The sequence below is a fragment of the Thermobia domestica genome, chromosome 13, assembly GCF_964235325.1.
Source record: "Thermobia domestica chromosome 13, izTheDome1.hap1.1, whole genome shotgun sequence".
In the NCBI taxonomy this organism is placed as follows: Eukaryota; Metazoa; Arthropoda; class Insecta; order Zygentoma; family Lepismatidae; genus Thermobia; species Thermobia domestica.
Genome location: NC_137466.1, coordinates 197,560,301 through 197,582,323, shown reverse-complemented (window position 1 = coordinate 197,582,323; position 22,023 = coordinate 197,560,301). Strand labels below are relative to the sequence as shown.

The following is a 22,023-nucleotide window of genomic DNA, read 5'->3' as shown; positions in this document are numbered from 1 at the left end:
TTACATGTAGCGGTTTCTAGTGTTGACGATTGTGTGGTGCGTGGACTTTGCCGCAAGTTTTTCATCACTTCTTACTTTGCAGATCAGGCAGAGTATGATAATTTCTCCCCGTGCAATGATTAGCTTTTTCGTGAAGTTTCAGTACTTTATTCAAAAGTCAAAATTAAATTAAATTAAATTAAACTGAGTGGTGTCACGGTAGTTATATATATATATATATATATATATATATATATATATATATATATATATATATATATATATATATATATATATATATATACATCACTATATCACAATGTGAAGCATTTATACGGTATACACAACAGTGTACACGATGTTGATATTGAAGTTTCAATTTTTTAATGGTTCAAGAATAGAATTCCCCCTGCTGTCGTCTGCCCGTCACCTACCTCCCGCGTTCATCCTGTTTGTCAGCGGAAGTACACATTTAAAGTGCACGTCTTCTCCGATTTCCCTTCAACAATGCATTCCCTTTACAGTCTCCACTCAAAACTTAAAGTGTTGTTATCGATATGGCAGGCACGTAGCCAAGGGGGGTCCAGGGAGTCCGGACCCCTCTTCGAAACCAGAACTGAAAAAAAAAGATGAAACAAAAAGAAACGAGAAAAAGAAGTATCAGTGTTAAAAAGCTACAGCAAGCTTCTGGTTACTCTTTCTTATGAGGAGATTTGTATTACTTCCAATACATGGTGGCGAATGAGCGGGATATCCTGGAAAAGTCAGGAAATTTGAAATTTCTAGGAAAGTTCTCAGAATTAGTCAGGAAATTTCAAGCTTTCGATAACATAATGCCGTTCTGTAACAGTATGGACATATTTTATCATAATTTTTCGTCATCACTTCTCTGAAGTATCAAACATGTTACTTTAAAAACAGTTTTGTACTCTCCTTTAACCTGTCATTCGGAACAGACAGTAGTTGACGGAATAATGAAAACAAAAAAAGTTATGTGGAAAGAAATTATGTTAACATTTGATTCAACAGAGAAAGGAACGCAGGTATTGTAATATATTTTACAAAACATTATTGGGTATATAGGACCAATTTTTTTTATAATAATGGATATTTACTTTTTATAATAGTTGAGGTCTTCCTCTGTTATATTTGAATGAACACAGGAAGACTCGTCGTAGTTATTGTAAGATCTTTTTTCAATACTTTTTCATATTCTTTTACTGGAGATTTTTTTATAGTTATTAAACTAATATATCTTCAGTTTGTTGTCTTAACAAACCAATATATGTAGCCAGTTTAAATTGATTGAGTTCCTGGTGTGATAACCACAGTATTTCATTTTACGTCCCTCCCCCATTACGTAATCCTGGCTAAACGAACTAAGGCCTGTGACAAACATCTTGGCATTTCAGCTAAACGAATAAAACGCAAGCTCTGGCGTGACGTTGCCAAGTGGTAAAGGGGTGTGGCTATGGGTAAGCAGACAAACTACAGCGCGATCAGGTGACAGGGGATAGACGTGGATGTGTGCAAAATAAACGTGGCAATACCGCTGGCCTCTCATTTGCTAGCAGCATTTAAAGGGAACTTGGAGCGCCGCCTTCAAATGCCAAGATGTTTGTCACGCCGTTTAATATATGTTGCCAGTGAAATAGTTTAGAATGATTGAGTTCCTGGTGTGATGACCACAGTATTTCATATCACGGACCCGAACCCCTTCCTTTACGAAATCCTGGCTACATGCCTGGACATGGCAACCGATTTATATTATATTTAAGATTTACTACTGGCGTGATATTGTCTCAATTAATATTGAAACCGGTAGTAGTAGAAGATTTCTACTACTTCCGGTTTAAAGTAGAGAGATTAGAGTGTAGATAGATTATATTCTTGGGACGCTTGACTGATTACAATAAACCAGTTCTCTCTTATCTATTACGGTTTTTATTCTATGGCAATCGACGCTAAAACCGGAAGCGGTTTATTTCTGCCACTTCCGGTTTGAATAGAGGGTTAAGTACCTACTCTTAGAACACAAAATCGATTCCAGAAAATCACCTCTCGGTATCTTTTATCAATTTTGCTCTTATATAGATCAATTTGGAAACCGTAAGTTGTGTTGGATTCTATCATTTCTGGTTTTAGTAGAAAGTGAAGGATGGAGGTGAAATATATTCTTTGGACGCTTAAAGAATTGCAGTAAACAGGTTCTTGCTATATCTGAAGTTATTTTGTAGTAATAATCGACGTTAACACTGCAAATTGTTGATTTTTACACTTTCGATGGATGAATCAATCACATGAGTAAACGAACTTGATTTTTAACTCTGAGCAAAATTCATTATATTCCATCACTATGAAAATGAAAGTCACTATGTTTGTTAGTTCGTACCACCCAAGCAGTCTCGATCAAATTTTCAGCTGAAATGAGGTTCGGATCTGAAATGTTTGTTTGGCATTTCATTCTGACGATGCAACTTAGGGGAGGGGGATAATAGGAGATATTTAAAAATGATCGAAAATGACCGATATTAGTGTCGAATCCATAGTTTTTGGAGTCTGTGAGACGAACAGTGATACTTCCGATGCCGTTTAAATCCAAATTGAACCCTTTATATCCAAAATGAAACTATTCTCCCCGTGCGAAGAACGGGTATTCTGCTAGTATACATATAAATAAGTTTTCATTTTTTATTTTTATTTTTATTTTTTGTTTATTTATTTGAAAACGAAACCCGTAAAACTACATCTGTAGCTACTAAACATGCAAAGAATAATGACTATTCCATTTTTTTTTATTTTGATAATCAGTATAAACCAATCTAATGATTTCCAGAATTAGTACAGGGCTATAATGCATGTATGTAGTGCAGGTATTCAAATTTTAAATATAAAATTCGCAGATACATTTACATACAATGAAAGAAATAAGACTTTCGGTTTTTATGCAAAGTTTATTTTTTTAATTGCTGACATTTCAAGGCAATTTATAGCTATTTTAAAAGTCCAGCAAGTATTGCAGTGTAACATTTGTTACAAATTTAATTTATTACAACTAAAACATTGCCTTAGGTCCAATTCAAAAAGTAAAAACTAAAATCAAACTTATAATAACAATTTGTTTCATGCCACGCGAGAGAAGGGTACATTAACGTTGTTATAACAAATTATCGACGCAAATGATTCAGTCCATGTTAGGTTATTAATATATATATTAAAGGTTAACTGTTTACTTTTTGATATAACGCAAGCCGATGGGTTATGTGAGTGGTTTCCAATTACTTCAGAGTCGCGTGCCCCCATTTAGGGATGCGTACGAGACGAGTCGAGACAAGATTTAAGACTGTCTTGACTCGTCTCAAGGAAACGTTGTTTCAACTCGTCTCGAATTTCGAGTTGAGACAAAATACGAGGTGATATATACAATAAAAAATAAAATGTAGGAAATTTGCAAACATTCTGATTAACTTGCAGCAAATCCGACGAATTATGGCAAAAACAACTGACACTTGGACAAAACAACATATAGTTAATGCGGCAACATTTTCCTGGCGTTTGATGTTTTGATGATCATCATTCGCGCCCCCATTTCTCTACAGTTTTCGAAACTAACGAAATTTAAAATTAATACTAAAATATCTTTGCCGTTTGAGATTCATTTATACAGATTTCCTGATAGTATACATGTGTGTTGTTTAAGCCAAACATGAAAGCAAAAAGTTTTTTGAACAACAAAATCGTAAATTTAATGTTCTTAGATTTCTTGCTCAATGCTAGGATTGGGGAGAAGGTTGAAAGTACAAGCTTTCACACCCCCTTTCGAGTAACTAAACATATTCAATTTTTGCGATTTGTAAATAAAAGGAGAAAAACAAAATGGTGTTTTCAGTTCATAATACTAATTAAACGACTTAACTGTGCAGTTTGAAATACATGCTCACCTTTCATTCCATTGAACTCAAGCCCCTTCAGGTACCGTACAATAGTATTTGTTACGCTCCATTCTTATTTTTAAAGCAAGATGCGGATACCACGGCGAGTGAATGATTATGAAAGAATCGATAGAATGAGAATGTAGGAAGAAACGGGAGCACCCTGGGCAAATTCACGGACACGATGTTGTCCACCATAAACTTACTTGGCTGGAAATCAAACCAAGTACCCCACGCACCAGAGGTAAGCGCTCTACCACTGAGCCACCTTACCCCCGCCAGATCGTATGTAATGCATGAAGATCAGTTAATGCACATTTCCTCGTAGTACATCAAGTGATTACTGAGAAAATAATATATTGATAAATATATATGTGGTAATAATGGCAAAAATAAACATTCTCTTCACCCACAACTCCTAATGCTATGCTATACTTTGCTTGTTACGATTTCAGACCGTCTCCCTCCTTCACAAGATTGTTGGATCTAAGGTTTATATTTTAATCATCGATTTACCATTAAAACTAAATTAAGAAACACAAATTAATATGAGGAGCCGCGGTGGCTCAGTGGTAGAGCGTTCACCTCTGGTGTTTGGGGTCCCGGGTTCGATCACAGCCCCCGCCAAGTGAACTTTGTGGTGGACAAACACCGTGTGCGTGGGTTTTCTCGAGGTTCTCCCGTTTCCTCCCACTTTCTTCATTCCACCATTTCATTCATTACTCATCATCACCGTCCTCTTTAGCCTAACTGGCATAACCGTGGGACGTAAAATTCAAAGATTTCATTTCATTTTCACAAATTAATATGAAAAGTTCTTCAAGTTCCTCTTACAAGAAGGAAGAACGATCATAGGAGAGTACATCTTTGTTGATTAGTTCATTTGAGGTTTAACATCTCTTTTTAGCATCAGTACTATAGCTTAACTTGAGCTCTTAGCGGAAACCGAACCCGAGTCTCTTGCATATAACCACAAGAAAGTTCCGTCTTGAAATAGTAAAGGAGAGTTCGTATACTATTGCTCTATAATTGGCAAGAAAATGAAAGATAGAAAGAGTGTAATTAACCGAATTAAAAGTTCTCGAATTTCTGCTGTATTACTATCTGATTAATTTTAAACATAAGGAAAAACGAGATTTATAGGGTGATTATAATTAAAATTCCACTTTTAAAATGCTGAAAAAAACGTCAGAATGACTTCAAATTTGAACTAAATATACTTCAAGAAGGGAAAAACGAATGGCATAAGAAAAACAAAGTTCCAAAGTATATCAATAGATGGTGCTGTAAGCGGCATAGCGAAAGTGGATTCGGCTACAAGTGGTTTCTCACGTAAGAACAACTAAAAACTGAATCATTATGTGTTTTGTATGCGGTTTTTGGCCAAGAATAATTCAAAGTCGATTTTACCCATCCAATGTTGTACCACCTTGCCGTGGTGATGGACTTTCTACTAACAGTGCCACAACTGTTGAATGACTTGGAAGTCATTTTTTCCGTCACAAAACCAAAACAGTCATGCACATTGAACAATGCAGTTGATTAAATGAGCAACTCATGCTAAAGCCGTCATATTTCGATTCAAAATGTCACTTGTAACCGAACCCAATTTCGTTATGCCGCTTACAGCGCCATCTATGGATACACTTCGGAACTTTGTTTTTTTCTTATACTATATCGTTTCCCCCTTCTTCAATTATATTCAGGTCAAAATTTGAAGTCATTCCGACCAGTGTTTTTTTTTTTTTACAGCATTTTGAAAGTGGAACTTTAATTATAACTACACTGTATAAAAAAATTGCTTAATTTATTTTCGTGCAAATTTAGCTTCATATCTACAATGACGCTCTTAGCCAGCTCTAAACTGATGTATCTGTAACTTGATAGCAAACTTAAATTTTATTTATTGTCTTTCAGCAATATCAATAAGGACTGAATGGTAAATTTCATAGATGCTCGAAAGTTGGTGCCTGTGCGGATAATAGTGTTGTCAGAATCCCTTGGCTTGATAGGCCAATTTTGCAAAGGTTTGAGGTATTAGTGAGATGAATTCTAAAGAAGGGGAAGAAGTACGAGGCGAAGAGAGACGAGGCAGAAGTTGGAAGAGAGAATGGGAAGAAAGAGGAAAGAGACATCGCTCGTGTCATTTCTCAGGGTCTGATAGCCAGACGAGTGGTAACGGTAGTCAAGAGAGAATTGAAGACAGTGCACAGGCAGGAGGAGACAATATGGAGGACAGAGATATGGAAAAGAACAATAACACTAAAGAAACTGGAAACGAAGATGCACAGCAACAAGAACAAGAAAAGGAAATTCTAGATTCGTATATCAGAGATGCGGAAATCCGTCTCAGAATGAAAGCTCGAACAAGATCTTTGAACCAAAATATCTCTAATTCGCGTCCAGATGAAACCTATTTCTCAAGATTGGATTCCAGCTTGAAAAAGAATACAGCTCTTGTTAGAAAATTGAAAACATTTTCTGCTGCTCAAAAGGATTCTCTTCTTAAAGACATGTCACAGTTAAACTTAACTAAGTACATCAGCGAAGTAGCTGCGGCTTTAGTAGAGGCAAAGTTGAAGATGTGCGATGTAGGTCCTGCTGTTCAGGTATGCAGCTGGTTACACCAAAAGTATTCTGACTTTTCATTTCACTTATTAGAAAACTGGAAGAAGACGTTGAGTTGGAAACGTGAAGAACAGATATCTAATCCTAGTAAGATAAGAGTGGACTTGAGATTTTATTCAGAATTAGTATCAGCTGGAATCTTCAGCCACAAAGAAGGATTGCCTTTGTTAGGGAATGTGCTTACTATTCTCACGAATTTAGACAAGGAGGAACATAACAACATTAGCATAATATTGAGCTTTTGTAGACATTGCGGTGAGGATTATGCTGGACTTGTTCCTAGAACTATAAGGCTTCTGGCTGAAAAATACGGTGTTGAAGTGCCTATAAGTGACTTACTTAACGAAGAGAAACGTCGGAATGTCCGACAACTTATGAAAGAGTATTTTAATTCACTTTGCAAACATCTAATAAAACAATATCGAGAATTGAGAGCATTTGAAATACAGAACAAAAAGATTTTACAAACTAAAGAAGAATTAAGTCCAGATCGTAAAGAAAAATTAGAAACAATGCAAGCCACTCATCAACGTTTGCTTGCTGGAACACAGAACTTTGCCGAAATCCTTGACGATGATGTGCCTGAATTGCCAAAAGTCCAAGAAGAAAAACCTGATGACGCTGATATGAAAGGATTGTGCATTCATGGCACTGGCGACAGTTGTGGGCCCAATTATTTATGGGGTGATGAAGAAACGCGACTCTTTTACGAAGTGCTACCTGATTTTAACGAAATGTTTCCATCTACTGGTACTAGTGAAGGTAATAAGACCAGGATATTAACTCCTCAAACTTCAGAAGAAAGTTTGGATTCTCGTGCAGAGGACGATTTAAAACCTGAAGATTTCACTGAAGAAGAGAAGGATGACACAAAAAAGCCTGATGAAGCCGAGAAAAAGAAAGATGATGATTTGCCATTTGCTGAAACCGATGACATTGAGGAACCAGAAGTGAATACTAATACAAAAAACAAAGCATTATTTGAAACCTTCTGCAACTTCTTACCAACATGTGTGAACAAAGAAATGATTGATAATGCTGCTGTTGAATTTGTGTTAAATTTTAATTCTAAGGTGTACAAAAGGAAGCTAGCAAAATTATTGTTCTCAGCACCTCGTGTTCGCCTGGATCTATTGCCGTTTTATGCTCGAATGGTGGCAATTTTGCATCCAGTGATGCCAGAAGTTGCAGCAGAGCTTGGAGACATGCTTAAGCAAGATTTCAGATATCATGTAAAGAAAAAGGACCAGATAAACATTGAATCTAAAATAAAGGTCGTACGATTCATAGGGGAGCTTGTGAAGTTTCGCATGTATCGCAAAGGAGACGCCGTTAATTGTTTGCGTATATTGCTATATGATTTTACCCATCACCACATTGAAATGGCTTGTACTTTACTTGAGTGTTGTGGTAGGTTTCTGTATGGAAGTTCTGATTCATTTCAAAGAACCAAAGTTTGTTTGGAAGATATGATGAGGAAGAAGTCTGTGATGGCACTAGATTCTAGATACGTAACTATGATAGAAAATGCATACTATTATGTGAATCCACCTGACAGCTTCCAAAGTCAATTTAAGAAAGAGCGCGTGCCTATGCATGAATATATTAAAAAGTTGCTGTACCAGGATCTTAAGAAGACAAACACTGACAGGATCGTTCGGCAGATGAGAAAGCTGGATTGGGAAGATCCCACTATAGCATCCTACGCAGTGAAGTGTTTGACTGCTGCATGGAATTTTAAATACTACAACATCAGATGTTTAGCCAGCCTTGTAGCTGGTTTAGTTGATTATCAGGAGTTCGTTGGTTCACAAGTTGTGGATGGCGTTTTGGAGGACATACGACTTGGAATGGAAGTGAATCAAACAAAATACAATCAACGTCGAGTGGCTGTAGTGAAATATTTGGGCGAACTTTACAACTACAGGTTAGTGGAAAGTGAGGATATATTTCAAGTTCTCTACTCTTTTATAACATTTGGTACAACTCTTGATAGAAGTACGTATTGTGAATTGGATCCTCCAGATAATTTGTTCCGTATACGAATGGCGTGTGTCCTGTTAGATACATGTGGACAATATTTCACAAGTAGTTCTAGTAGGAAGAAATTAGACTATTATTTTATTTATTTCCAAAGATACTTTTGGTATAAATACACTGATCCGGTTTGGACTGTAGACCATCCTTTCCCAGTAGGAATAAAATTCATGTACAATGACACACTCTCAGTGTTGAATCCGAAAATCAAGATCTCCAATAGTTTAGAGGAAGCTCAGCAGGCCGTCGTTGAATTAGAAATGGAGCTAATTTCAAAATTTTCCGAAGTTATTCCATCTTTAAAAGAAATAAGTGCAGAAAGTTCGGAGAATCAAGTGACCGAAGAAATGAATGATACAGACACCTTAACATTAGAAAGTGACTCACAACTTGAATCAATTGATGAGGTTAATGAAAGTGACATTGAAGATTGTGCGGAAGATGAGTATGAAGAATATGATGGTATGTCACAAGTGATAGTACGAAGTTCTCCAACTGATTTAATGCCTGCCAATTCCATTCTTGGCAAGAGGAGCGGTGATGTAAATACTCAAGCTGACACTACATTGAAAGCACCCAAAATTTTTAACTGTTTAGAAGATGATACCTTTATGGCAGACTTTGAAAGAATGGTGTCAGAAAATGTGCAAGATCGTCTCAAGGAAAACGTGAAACCCCAGCAAATAGATATTTCGATACCTCTTCACGTGAAAGCAGGCCAAAGAAAAGCTTCTCAGCAGAGCCAACGAGATAGTCCGGAGGAGAGCACAGTGAACTTTGTTCTCATGTTGAAGAAGGGACATAAGCAGCAGTACAAGAGTCTGTCCATGCCAGCTGACTCGGAATTAGCTTTAAACTTACGAAACAAAGAGGAAGCTGAGCGCGCTGAAAAGGAATATGTGAAAAGACTAACGTTGGATATATCGGAAAGACTTGAGGAGGAAGATTATCAGGAAGCTCTTATTCAGCCTCCCCCTCAGCAGCCCCCTGTGATATGTTTACCTCGCGAGCGGCGACAGAGGACCCAATATTCGAAAACAACTCCAGACGCAGATGCAATTTTCGGAGCTAAGAAAATGAAGAAAAGTGTGTTCTCAGCGGTTAAAACTCAGCAGGCGTTGTAACAAAAAATGAACTTAACGTTTTACTTTCTCAGTCTTTGATCGAAAGCAAAATAACAAAATCGAAAGTTAGTAATGCAGAGAAGGTAATAAAAAGTTCTCAGAGTACAAATGAAAGTTAACAGTATTAAGTCATTAATCATTTAATAAGTTATCAAGATACAAGTACGAACATTGTCTTATTTTTCGTGTATTTGTTTAAATCTCTCTCTTTTTTTTATTTAAGATTCAGCAGAATAGGTTTACAGCTGCCTTTACAAGCAGAAAATTATTGTTTCATACGTGAACTATTTATGCAGTGTTTCCAAACATTAGGGAAAACACCATAAATTGTACTTACATATAAGTCAAATCTCATAACATTAATTGTGAAAGTCTACATATTTACGAACTGTCAGTATTTCCTTTGTAATATTGTGAAACTAGAAATGCATATGTTTACTAAGACTGTCATTAACATCTTGAAGTTTTTTTTATTCAGAAAATTATTTTAAAAATAAAAAAAGTCTCTTAGTTTATTATACTTCAATATTTTTATAAACTAATTTTGTTTCTATATTTAATAAATATTTTGTTCACACTTAATTGTGTTGTGTAATTAGCTTCGTTTAAGGAAAGAGTAATGCCAATGGATCCTCAGTCGCCAAGAGACGTTACTAGTATTTTTAACGAAAAAAATATATTATCAATAATTCTGTCAAATTCTGGAGGTGATATGGAAGGTATGCCCAAAGTCAATTACCTGGAGCTTATATCGAAGTGGAATTTTTCATTGCCCAAAAATTGGGTGTTTACGTTTAAATTTTCTGACATGTATGGCAACAAAGCCCAACTTCCACGATGACCTATGACTCAAGACAGGGGCGGATCCAGGACCGACTTCTGGGGGGGGGGCGGTGGGTTTTCATGCTGCTACTTTTAAGAGCTTCAAACTTTGTGATGGGTTTTATTGATATATATAATATAAGAAAGTTTCGTCTTCTGGGAGGGGGGCGATCGCCCCGATCCGCCCCTGACTCAAGATACTAAAGCAATCCTATCCGAATAATATCATCATAATGACATTTTTCTGGGTTGTATTAGAACACTACACTCCTTTCTTCCTTCCACACAATTACTTTTATTATCATGGACAAAATAGCCTAGTTCGTTAGACTTCTTCTCTTCCCAGTACAAGAGCATATTATCCTCATATCCAGGGAATTCGGTGGAAGTAAGAACTATCGAGTAAGTTCAAAAAGTTACAATGTTTCTCTCGAGGGGGAGGAACATGATAGACCATGGGATAAACATCCCCATTTGGATTAGTATATTCACACATATAGTATTCTATCATGTTTTCAAAACTAGAATCAAATTGACGTTTGGAGAAGCACGTGGTACGCTGTGGCCACTTCTTGCACATCCGGGTGAGTCATCAGCTGGAACTGTCCTGTGAGTCTTAAGGAAAAGGAAAATATCTTAATATTGCTCTGTTTGGATGGATGAAAGGATATGTTTGTCTTCTCAGTTTGTGCATGTTGGGAAGGGAGGCAGTGTATGTGTTTTTTTCTTCTTCTTTTCGAATCACTTCCACGCACAAAGACACGAAAGACGCTTCTTTCCTTCTGAAAATACGTTTACTATTTAACGGCAACATTACAATGTTGAGGTCTGTTGCCAAGGTAACCTTCCATCCATTGTTGCTAAAATGATGTTTAGGATTCGACCCTCGCTGAGTGACCGCTATAACTGTGACGTAGATTCCCTTCTTGAAAACAAATCTGCGTGTTTTTGAGCTGTCAATTTGTTTCTAGTTTTGAAAGCACTTTAGACTAATTTTTAACAAAACTCAGTCATGGTTGTCAGATTTCCAGATCTCGAAGTATCAGCTCATTCCAAAAGTAACGTTGTTTCTTTTCAATTAACCGCTACAGTGACACTTTCTGAAGATAAATGCCGATGTCTACTATCAGCAGCTTGAACGCCTACGAACTGCATTGTTGGAGAAACGTCCTGCTCTACAGTGTAATTGGTGTAATTGAGGGTTCGGCTCCCGTGCATACAGTATGAAGTGAGGCACCTTCTTCATGTTTCTATTGGAAAGACTATACGAAGTGCTGGCCGATTTATTGCAACTTTCAAAGTGACTTACTGATGACTTATGAAATTCATCACTATAGATGGGAAATCACCGCTGTACAATGCTTTAAAAAAACCTACCTATGTGAGCCGTTCAGTTCCAAATTCGCTTTTATCCATTTACAGCTAATCCTGGAAAAGTGAGAAACGCTGTAGGATCCGTATGTTTTGTAGAACTGAAAATACTTAAGTGTGTTCATGTGAATCACTTAAACACCCTCAGTTATACAAAACACATCGATCCTATAGTTTTTGTTTCGGTTTTCCAGGATTTGCTGTAAATGGACAAATGTCGGTTTGGAACCCTGACGACTCGAACACAGTAACTTTATTTTGGCCATACAGATAGGAATCATATAAATAATCATTTAGGAATATACCGATGCCTACTGAATATGAAGACTTATGCTGTAACTGTTCAGACATGCACAATTTTGCATATTTTTCGGTTATAACCTGCTTCTGAATGCAGAAATGAACTCTATAGTTTCATACTGTATTTGGTTGTAAGAAACCAAACATCATAAATGTCCTTTTGTGAGTGAGAAAGAAAGAAAGATAGAACGTACACACGTAGACCAGAACGTCAGATACACTAAGAGTATTAAAAAAAAAAAAAAAAAAAAAAAAACAATTTCTCGAAATCAACATATGTATTTTTAAAATTATTTTTCACTTAAGCAACGCGACCTTTCTTGTTCAGCGGAAGAAATTGTCAATCTAGTAGAGCTTTCACACGTTCAACATTTTCCAAATCGTCTTTGTTTCATGGTTAGAAATCTGTTCACTGCACCGCCCAAGTCCAGTTCAGTACTTAGCAATGCTAGCGCACTTAACTTACATTGAGTCATGATATTCTTTAAAAAAATGTTTTGATTAATTTCAGCTTTGAACAAGACATCTGTGTAGTTGCTGATGTTGATTGTAAAGTTAAACACAACTAATGAAAAGCAAACAAGTCAGGCAGTCTATTTGCTAAGCAAGTGTTTTCAACAAACGGAAACAGTGCGAGATTTTTCACTGATATAAGAACTTTTCTTTCAATTTCTGCACTCATAAGTGTTCTGCAGCAGAATATCTGCTGAAGGAGTTCATGAATCTAGTGTATAATGCCAGCAATATTACTAACTTCGGGTCATGCTGATATCCTCTACTAAATACTTTATTAAAAAATTTATTCAACAAAATTCACTTTTTACGATTTGGGGCCTCCTAATATCTTGGGACCATCCACATTGCGGTGTCTGTGGTTCTGTTATTTATGCCACTGTTGCTCTGGTTCATGAGAAAATTGTGCTAATCTCTGGTGATAACATGCGCCCACACATGGCAAGGAAGACCTGTGCTAAGATTGAGGAATATGGCTAGGAGAAAGTACTCCATCCGGCGTAGCCGTTGTTACTAGATCTCGCAGCCTAAAAAACCATCTTTCCGGGTAAACTGCAATAAGAATAACACGCGAAGAAAAGTTCTTTGCTTCCAGAACCAGAACTTCTTTCAGTGGGAGATTCGACAATTGATTAAGAGGTGGCAGAGTACTGTGAAGTCCGATGGAGACTAAGTTCCTGATTAACTAACGGTAGTGTTCCAGGTAAGTTCCTCATGGCGCAAAAGTAGGCGTACATTACTTATGGGATAACCCGGTTTCATGTGCGTGTTTTAGTTCTTATTTAAGAATATTCTCGTATTTAAACATGCATTGCAAACTACTACAATTTCAACGTGCAATAAAAGTAAAATTACTCGCTTTGACGTTACAGTTAGGGTTGCCAACTGGTCTGTTTTTCACCGGCCTGGCCTGAAATGTTGCTGTTATTTTTTATTAAAACCGGTGACCGGTACAAACTTCTTACCAGCCGCTCTAGCCGTTTTTTTTTTTTTTCAAATTTGTATCTAGTTCGAAGGAATTTCATCTAGTTCAAAGTATAGATTTAAAAAGTAATTTTCAGTCTGTAAATCCAATACTCTCACCTTTCACCATCTATCAACGATTAATATATTTTGTTCATCTGTTTAGATGATTTTAAGGAGATGACAGGGACTGTATCAGGGAAAATTTAAAATTTACTTGTAAGGAATTTTATACATTTATTGAGAGTGAAAAAGGACTTCTTAAAGCAATTTCCTGTACTTCAAGTATAAGTTTAAAGGATAAATTTCATTTTCCAAATTCAAAATTGTCACGTAAAGATTAATATACTTTTGTTAATCTGTTTCGGTAATTTTAAAGAAGTGGCAGCTACTGGTAAATACAATACGATGATCAATGCCGATTTCAGTTTCTCTTTTATAGCACAGTGTATCTATTAAGTTTATTAGTGAATGTACTAAGGATATGTAGAATACAGGTGCTAATGCACTTTTGTTCATGATAGTACATTTCCTTCCCATTGATGGGTCCGAACAGAGATACTTCATACTTAGACCTATATCACAGGGAATTTTGAGGAGGTGCCGGTTTTTTTTTATTTTCCAGAGTTGGCAACCCTAGTTATAGTACATATCGTGTATTTCTGAACCCAAGACGACTCCAAATCCGAGACGAACTCTCTCCCATGTTCTAACGGAGAATTACAAAAAGAAAATTCATGTACAGCATATACTGGACATATATTCAGAATTTATTATAAAAAGTTAAAACAAATACAAATCTCTCTTAGTCTTCTTCACCAAATATGCTAATATTCAAAGCTAAAGAGGTAGATAAGGAGGCTGTTCAGTAAAGAAAAAGGTTGCCATATTTCGCAAGAGCAAGACGACCACTTATTTTTGGGTTCGAAGTAGCGGAAAAATCTTCATCTTAGATTCAGAAATACGCTATAGCAAATGCTATGGAGTTACAATTGTTCTCTTGTACCCATTGAAACACAAGTGTCGGATATATTTCATATAATTTTATAGCAAAGCATAGTTTATCACACTGAAAAAAAAAAAAAAGTAAGAAATTGGCATAGAGGAGCTTGGGAATGAGTTCTAAATTATTTTCTCTGCCTGATCACTTCCAAATGTCTGCAATACGTAAAAATGTAGAATTCAAAACAATATATTTTTTCCCTAAAGGACCTATCTAGAGATAGGAGCACTATACTCCGCGTCGTCCGAACTGGCGTATGGCGTCAGTTAATAAACCCGCAGTACGTTGTTACCAAACCTTCAGTGACGAGTTTCATTATTCATAATTGTCCACGAACACGAACAAAATCAATTATGAACGATTAGATTCCGCCCTAAAGGTTTAAGAACAGCGCACTACAAGCTTATTGGCTGATGCCATACGCCAATTCAGGTGACGCGCAGTGGACCATTTTCAAACGTCTGCAAACCAGTGAGCATTTAAAATACGTTGAGCATTTTGAAAGAAGTAAAACCAAAATACAGCTGAAGAGTAAGTGAAATAAGCGTCACCCCAATTCTGGGCTATAGAATCTGACCATTGCTTTGTTCAAATCCTCAGTATTCTTTCGTGATCTGCTTCTTTGTTCCAGGAAATCCTAAGTGTTATGCAACTCCTACAGAAAACTTTATTTTAGATTTTTTTTTCGTAATACAATAACATAAGAGAGAGAGAGAAAGTCCATTAGGTACACACACGCGAACATTTTTATTCCGTTCGAATTCACAATCTTTCTCCACTATATTTAAAATAGTGACTTTTTCTTTTATTTACGCGATCCATCACAACCTCCACGTTGAACCAAATGTTTATTTATATTTTGTTGAGCATGAATGAGTGAAAGATGGTGTTGTTGTGTTGAAGGATATATCCAACGGGGAAAAAGTTACCTGCGAAAGTAGCTTATGAGTCGACATATGGATTGCTTTAGCAACGGAAAGAGGACTAAACAACAACTGAGGGCAATATTCCAGAAAGATTACTTAGCAAGGATCACGGCCGTCCAAGTTGAAGTTCAACAAATCCAGAGAGAAATGGAACAAATCAAGACTCAGGATATAATTCTTCTTCCCAGTGGAAAAAGAAAGAAAAAAAAAACTTTTCTAAAGTACTGAAATAAATATAGCGTATCTTTTGCTTACGTTTGCAACATTTTATATCCTTTTTTGATAGTAAGGAAGGCAGTTGACTCGAGGTACGAAGAGTGGCAAACAGTATGGTGCATACCAAAATGTTTTCATTTTGGAAACGAAAAAAAGTTGAGAATGCTCCAAGAGCATTTCCAGAACGAACTTAAAAAGAATTATTTTTCTTGTTAACTGCTTTTTATACCAATTGTTCTATGTACGTTATTATTATACTCATTAAACAATTCTTGTAATATATCTATCTATTTATAATTTCTTTGAGTGTTAAATTCCCCCCCCCCAACCCACATTTTCGTGTAAGAGTCTTGTTAAAACGGTGTACGAGGCACATGCTTAAAATGGAGGGCTCAAAATTGAAAAATTCGCCAAGTAACATCTCTCTATGACTTACGGTTCTTCCCGAGATATGATTCCTTAAATCTCCCGAAATCCGAACTTCTTTAGCCAATATCTGGGGAACGGTCACCAGTTGACCAGTGGCCACCGGTTACTATTTGGTACCAAAATATTCACTATCCTCTTTGGTATTGACCAACACCAATATGATGTTTCTATGGTCTTACGGTTCCCGAGATATGGCTCCTTAAATCTCCGGAACGCGGAACTTCCTTGGCCAATATCTGGGGAACGGTAAGAGTGACGCTTATCCCTTCTTTCAGATAGTTTTTGATGCTCTGTCGAATGGAAAGCTCAAAATTGAAAAAAAAAAAATCGCAAATAAAATACACACCACACACAGACAGACATAGAGGATTCAGTAACGAACTTCTGAAGTTCGTTGAAAATAGTTTGACATGTTTTTTTTTAAAGTCTCATCCGTTCCCCACAAGATGAGACAAGAAATTAGGTTTTCCCGTGTCTTCTCTGTAAATATATGTACAAAATTCGTGGCTTATGGTAATAGTTTACTTAATTCCATCTAGAAATTATTAGAATCGTTCCGCATCACGAGAGATCAACCACGGGATGTGATGTAATAACATTGAAACCATATTTATTGTTGAAGTACATTGTGTAATGATTTGTGTGTCTTTCAACGTTAATAAATTCCTCTTAATTGTGCTCGTACAATTACTTTATCAAGTAATAGATTTTTATATTATGACTCACGTAACACTAAAACAGGTTTGAGATTTAAGATTCGACTGTGATGTTAACTGACTACATGCTACGAATAACTGCTGTAACTGAGGACTGTTTTCTTTTAACAGACTGTACTTGGGACCAAGTCCGGCCCTAGGCAATTTGCCACCCCGTGCAAGTGCAATGGCATTATTTGCCATCCTCTTTCTCCGGAAAGAACTAATCTTAAAATCCATGATTTTAAGTATGCAATCCCATCATGAATACTGAAGGGGATGGAAAGTGCACTCGCACTCAGAAAGACCTAAACACTACAAATACAATCTCATTGTGTCTTTTTTAAACAAAAGAAACACTGAACAAAGCTTAAAACCCACTGTATTTTAAATTATAATAAGTAACGGTTTCGGATATTTAACATATCCTTCTTCACACCTATCAAATATAAATGAAAATACAAACATATATGTAGTATTGTTATGACAAATTTTAAATGACTATATATATATATATATATATATATATATATATATATATATATATATATATATATATATATATAACCCTTTAACTCCATAAGATTGTTTAATTAACCAGTCTTAATTAATTCTTCGAAATTCCGTACTATCGTTTCTCAAGGAAATTCTGTCGCGAAAAATATTATTTCACGAGAAAGAGTTTCTTCCGTTTCATATGCGACACCCCTTGGAAGAAGAATAAAGTGGGTAATGATTCATATCAAAAGTTTTACACCTATTCTCAGAAATGGGATACGAGTGGGAACGCGAGGGCATTTTCAAGCGGTAGTTACGATCGCCAACAACTAACTCCAGAAAAGTGTGTACCGTAAATGCATTGCGGCAATAGTCAGAAAATAAAGTTTTACAGGCTGTACGTTCTCAATTTTCCAAAACAATATAAATATTTATTTACAAAAATGAAAAGAACTCAATAAAATTATTTGTTTAAAAGATTACATAGAAACCTGAGAATAGAAATAAAGATTAGAGAAAAACACGTTACGTAACGAAGACGTTAACCACTTCCTCCCTCGTGTCATACTTCGTAACGCAAGGCCGAACGCCCTCTACCCCTTTACCGCGTTACGTAATATGTGGATGATCCCTATAATATGTGGATGATTCCTTAGGCACATTCATTACACGCACAGATCCCAGTATCCCGGAATTCATATTCAAATTTCTAATTGAACATTCAAATTGATGTCTGTCCATTGAACTGAAACAATTGAAAGTTGTTTGTTTTCATAACAATACAAGCGAGAAGGAAAAGTACAGAGGTGTTTTCACTAATTCGTATGTCTTCTTTCTTTTACTCTTGGTTATGTCATGAGTGTGTCTGTTTGTCTGGGTACCGGTATAACAAACGGTTCTGCAAACTCGAAATATTTTAACCACCACTGGTGCAAACCGGCTGAATAGCACAACTGAATATATGCGACTGAGACTAATGTCTAGACCTGAAGGTCTAAAAACCTTAATGAAGCTAAGAAGAAACTAACAAAATGTATTATATATTTAAGGAATAAAATGTTAATAATCATGATACTTTTCTGCCCTATTTCAACTTCTATAATTTAACGTAACAAGGGGAGCGACTTACTACCCTGATTTGGATGCCAGAGTATTTTCCAACGCAAGTTTAGTACTAATAATAGGTAAATGAAACTGATAACTGGATTTAAGCCCACATAAACTAAAGTTTTTGTAGAACCTCTAATGATCTATAATGGTTTCTTTCAGTTATTAATAGCATAGCATTTGCTTTCTACTACCAAAGTGCAGTGTATATATATAATGTGTGTGTGTATGAATATTCATTGTAAAAAAAAAAAAAAATCATAACAACCTTATGTCAGTGCGACTGACGCGCGGTGGGCGTGTATGGCGGGTGCTCTTGACAGTTGCAATAATCACTTGTTCGTACTAATGAGCTAAATCGTTGTCTGTAGCTGAAGGACAGGTGCACTATGTTGTGTGGTTCTAACTCTTCTTTCTCTGACAGCAGAGGGAAAAGAAGGAAGCGTGCATACACATCGCTTCGCTGCTCTGAGTTTGTTAGTAAACTGATATTGTATGTTCTGTTTAGTTTAAAAAGTTGATAAGGCGTCATTAAAAATATATATTTGAATTTATAAAATTATGTGGGTGATAGGTAAAAGTTGGTAAGTAAATAAGACAAAAAAAGGAAGATTGATCCAAATAAATCGAATACTATTTTTGCGTGAAAATAACTATTTCTCAAATACGCAGTAGTATTTCCTTCAAGGAATCTTTGTACGGGTAAATTTTGAATGTGCCTTCACTGGAACTGAAGTGCGAATGCGAACTCAAGTGCCTCCACTGCGTTGAAAATTTGCGAATGCGAATTACATCAGTTTTTTTTTCTCTTTTAAAACATTCAATTCGGAATTTTTTTGCTTGTAAAGTCGTATCTCCAGTGGCGGATCTAGCCTAGAGCCCGGGGGCTAGGTTTCCCAGTTTTTTGAGTAACAAAAATAATTGAAGCTATTATTTATATATTTTTGAAACTTTGTAGTAAACGTTACCTTTTATTCTTTATTGGATTCTTTTTAAACATTAGATATAGTTTCAATTGCAGTTTTTCTGTTATGCGATGTGTAATACTTGATGTCCACAAGGTCAATGTATAATCTAGCCATAATATTCATTAGGAGAGAGTTAAGTTGGACATTTCTGCAGGATCCATGACAAATTGAAAACTCATGATATACCTATCATAGTCTGGGTTCTGGCTCGCCTCTCCCAGTTTTTACCTTCAAGATTCACCACGGCGTATCTCAGGCTCTTGAGAGATCGATCAATACATATTGTAGAGATATTGGATTTCCCTCATATTATTAATATTCAGTATATAAACAAATCAAGATTTAAAAACGATTTTATTTTTTATTATTATTTTTTTTACTTTTTTCCTTTATTTTCTGTGGATGATGAGAGACAGACACAACTTGAAATAATAAGACAGTCAGCAAACATTTCAAAATTCTCTTTAGTAGACGATTCCTCATTCTTCATTCTTGGTAAATTTATGTAACTTATGTAATCTGATGTAACCAAAGCGTTCTGTAACTGTTGACAAATTATTAAATAAGTCGAGAATTCCATTTACCTTGCACTTTCCTGAATCCTACACGTGCGTACTTTGGATGTTTTTCCGTAATTTCGTCGGCCATCTTCCTACTTTGTTTCATATAAAAACGTCCCAGGACCCGGAAGAGGGGGTAGCACTCGAGAAGCGGTGAAGTATACGAGGAGCGGTAAAGTTCACGAGGAGCGAGTGTGAGCAACGACAGGAGAGACCTATACCAAGTTCCTCGCCAATTCGACACAGAAGCCGAGACATGGAGACCACCAGTCGACGACCAGGAACGGAGGTATGGAATACACATCCAAGGTCCTAAACGCCCAAACAACCTTCCTTTTCTTTCTTCCTAAACAAACTCTCGACTCTCTCTTTTTTTTAAATATTTGTTTTTATTTATTTCTACCCACATGCCCTATAAACTAAAAACGCTCGTCGTCTTCTCAGTTACCTCTCAATTCTACCAGTGAGCTATATTTCCCAAGTTAACGATAATAGTTTCCTTTCTTTCTTCAAAACGACGACGAAAGCATTCCTACCGAATGCACAAGCGTAAGAATATTTATAGCGTATTCCAGAATAAAGTTGAATAATAACGTCGACAACGCATCTCCTTGTTTCAGGCCATTCTCGATGAGGAAGCTCGTGGACAAGAATTTTCCTACCCGGACTTTACTTTGGGATTCGTTTAAACACATCTTAATTAATCTAATTAGCTTTTTCGGGTATTCCAAATTCTGCAAGAATGTTGTATAATATTTATCTCCTAATAGAATCGTAAACCTTTCTAAAACTAATAAATAGTTGATGTACCGGTGTATTATATTCCTACTTCTTTTCGAGTATTTGTCGAATGCTAAATATTTGGTCGATAGTTGATCGATTTCGTCTAAATCCATATAGGTAGATTATTTTCAGAACAGCTGTGAGCATTCGCACGTGCACCTCTGAATCCAGTCGCACAGCATGACGTTTCTACAACAGCGCGAAAGCAATTGGCTAACAGTTCACATATTGACCACAGCGCTTTTACTCTGCGCAACTCATCACTCCCCTCCCATGTTCCAGCTCGCTGACTAGCTTCGCGCCAAAAGTCATAGCTGTTCCGAAAATAATCTACCTATACTGATAATCTCGAATAATTTCATCTGCGTATGAAATCAATCTTGTTAAAAGAATGTTTGAAAGGATTTTATAGGATGTTGATGAAAGAGAAATGTCCCGATAATTATATATTACTATCGATTTTGTCACCTTTCTTGTGAATTAGAATAATGATTGTTTCTTTCCACTCTTGTGGCAATTCCTCTTTGTTCCAAATAAGAATAATGAGTTTATGTGTCTTGTTCTACAATTTTCCCTTCTACCTAAAATTAACTCAGCCGGAACTTCGTCTACACCCGAAGATTTGTGTTTCTTTTATTTCTTTATAGCAATTTCTACTTCTTTTCGGCTAGGCTCTGAAATTTATAATTCTGCTGTGCATTTTCCTTTCCCCACGAATATTAGTTTCTAGCTGCATGTTAAGCAAATCGTCAAAGATATCTTTCCATCTATTCAAGATTTTATCTGTATGAGTAAAAATTGTTTCGTCGTCTCTCTTTAATACGCGCGAGGTTGATACCCTTTCTTAAATTCGTTTATGCCCTAGAACATGTCTCGAATTTTTTTTCTTTTACTATTATCTGCAAGTTCATTAATTTAAGCTTTCAAAAAATCGCGTCGTTCGGATTTTGTAGCCAACGCAGTTTCGCCTATTTTCCCTTCTCCGTTAGTTTGGTGCATTCCCAGTCGATCCATGATTTGTTCCTACGTATTTCCGCGTGACTGTTTTTCTCTTGCTGGAATTTTAATGCTATTCGTAATTTGAACCCAAGTATCTTCAACATTAGTGCTCTCAAACCCTTCTGAAAGCGAGAGTCTATCACACATCAATCTGATATTCCCCTCTCGCC

The 22,023-nt window shown here is 36.2% G+C and overlaps 1 protein-coding gene and 1 pseudogene across 2 annotated transcripts in view; both read left to right on the top strand.

Annotated features, from left to right (window-relative positions):
• The window catches only part of LOC145668916 (regulator of nonsense transcripts 2 pseudogene), a 226,144-nt pseudogene extending 215,874 nt beyond the window's left edge, over positions 1-10,270 (top strand). Inside the window, exon 2 of the transcript XR_014128118.1 lies at positions 5,829-10,270. The product of XR_014128118.1 is annotated as a regulator of nonsense transcripts 2 pseudogene (transcript). The remainder of the gene's footprint in view (positions 1-5,828) is intronic.
• LOC145668917 (WAP four-disulfide core domain protein 1-like) overlaps positions 1-22,023 on the top strand; it is a 346,689-nt gene that overhangs the window by 158,400 nt on the left and 166,266 nt on the right. The gene's annotated exons all lie outside the window — the stretch shown is intronic.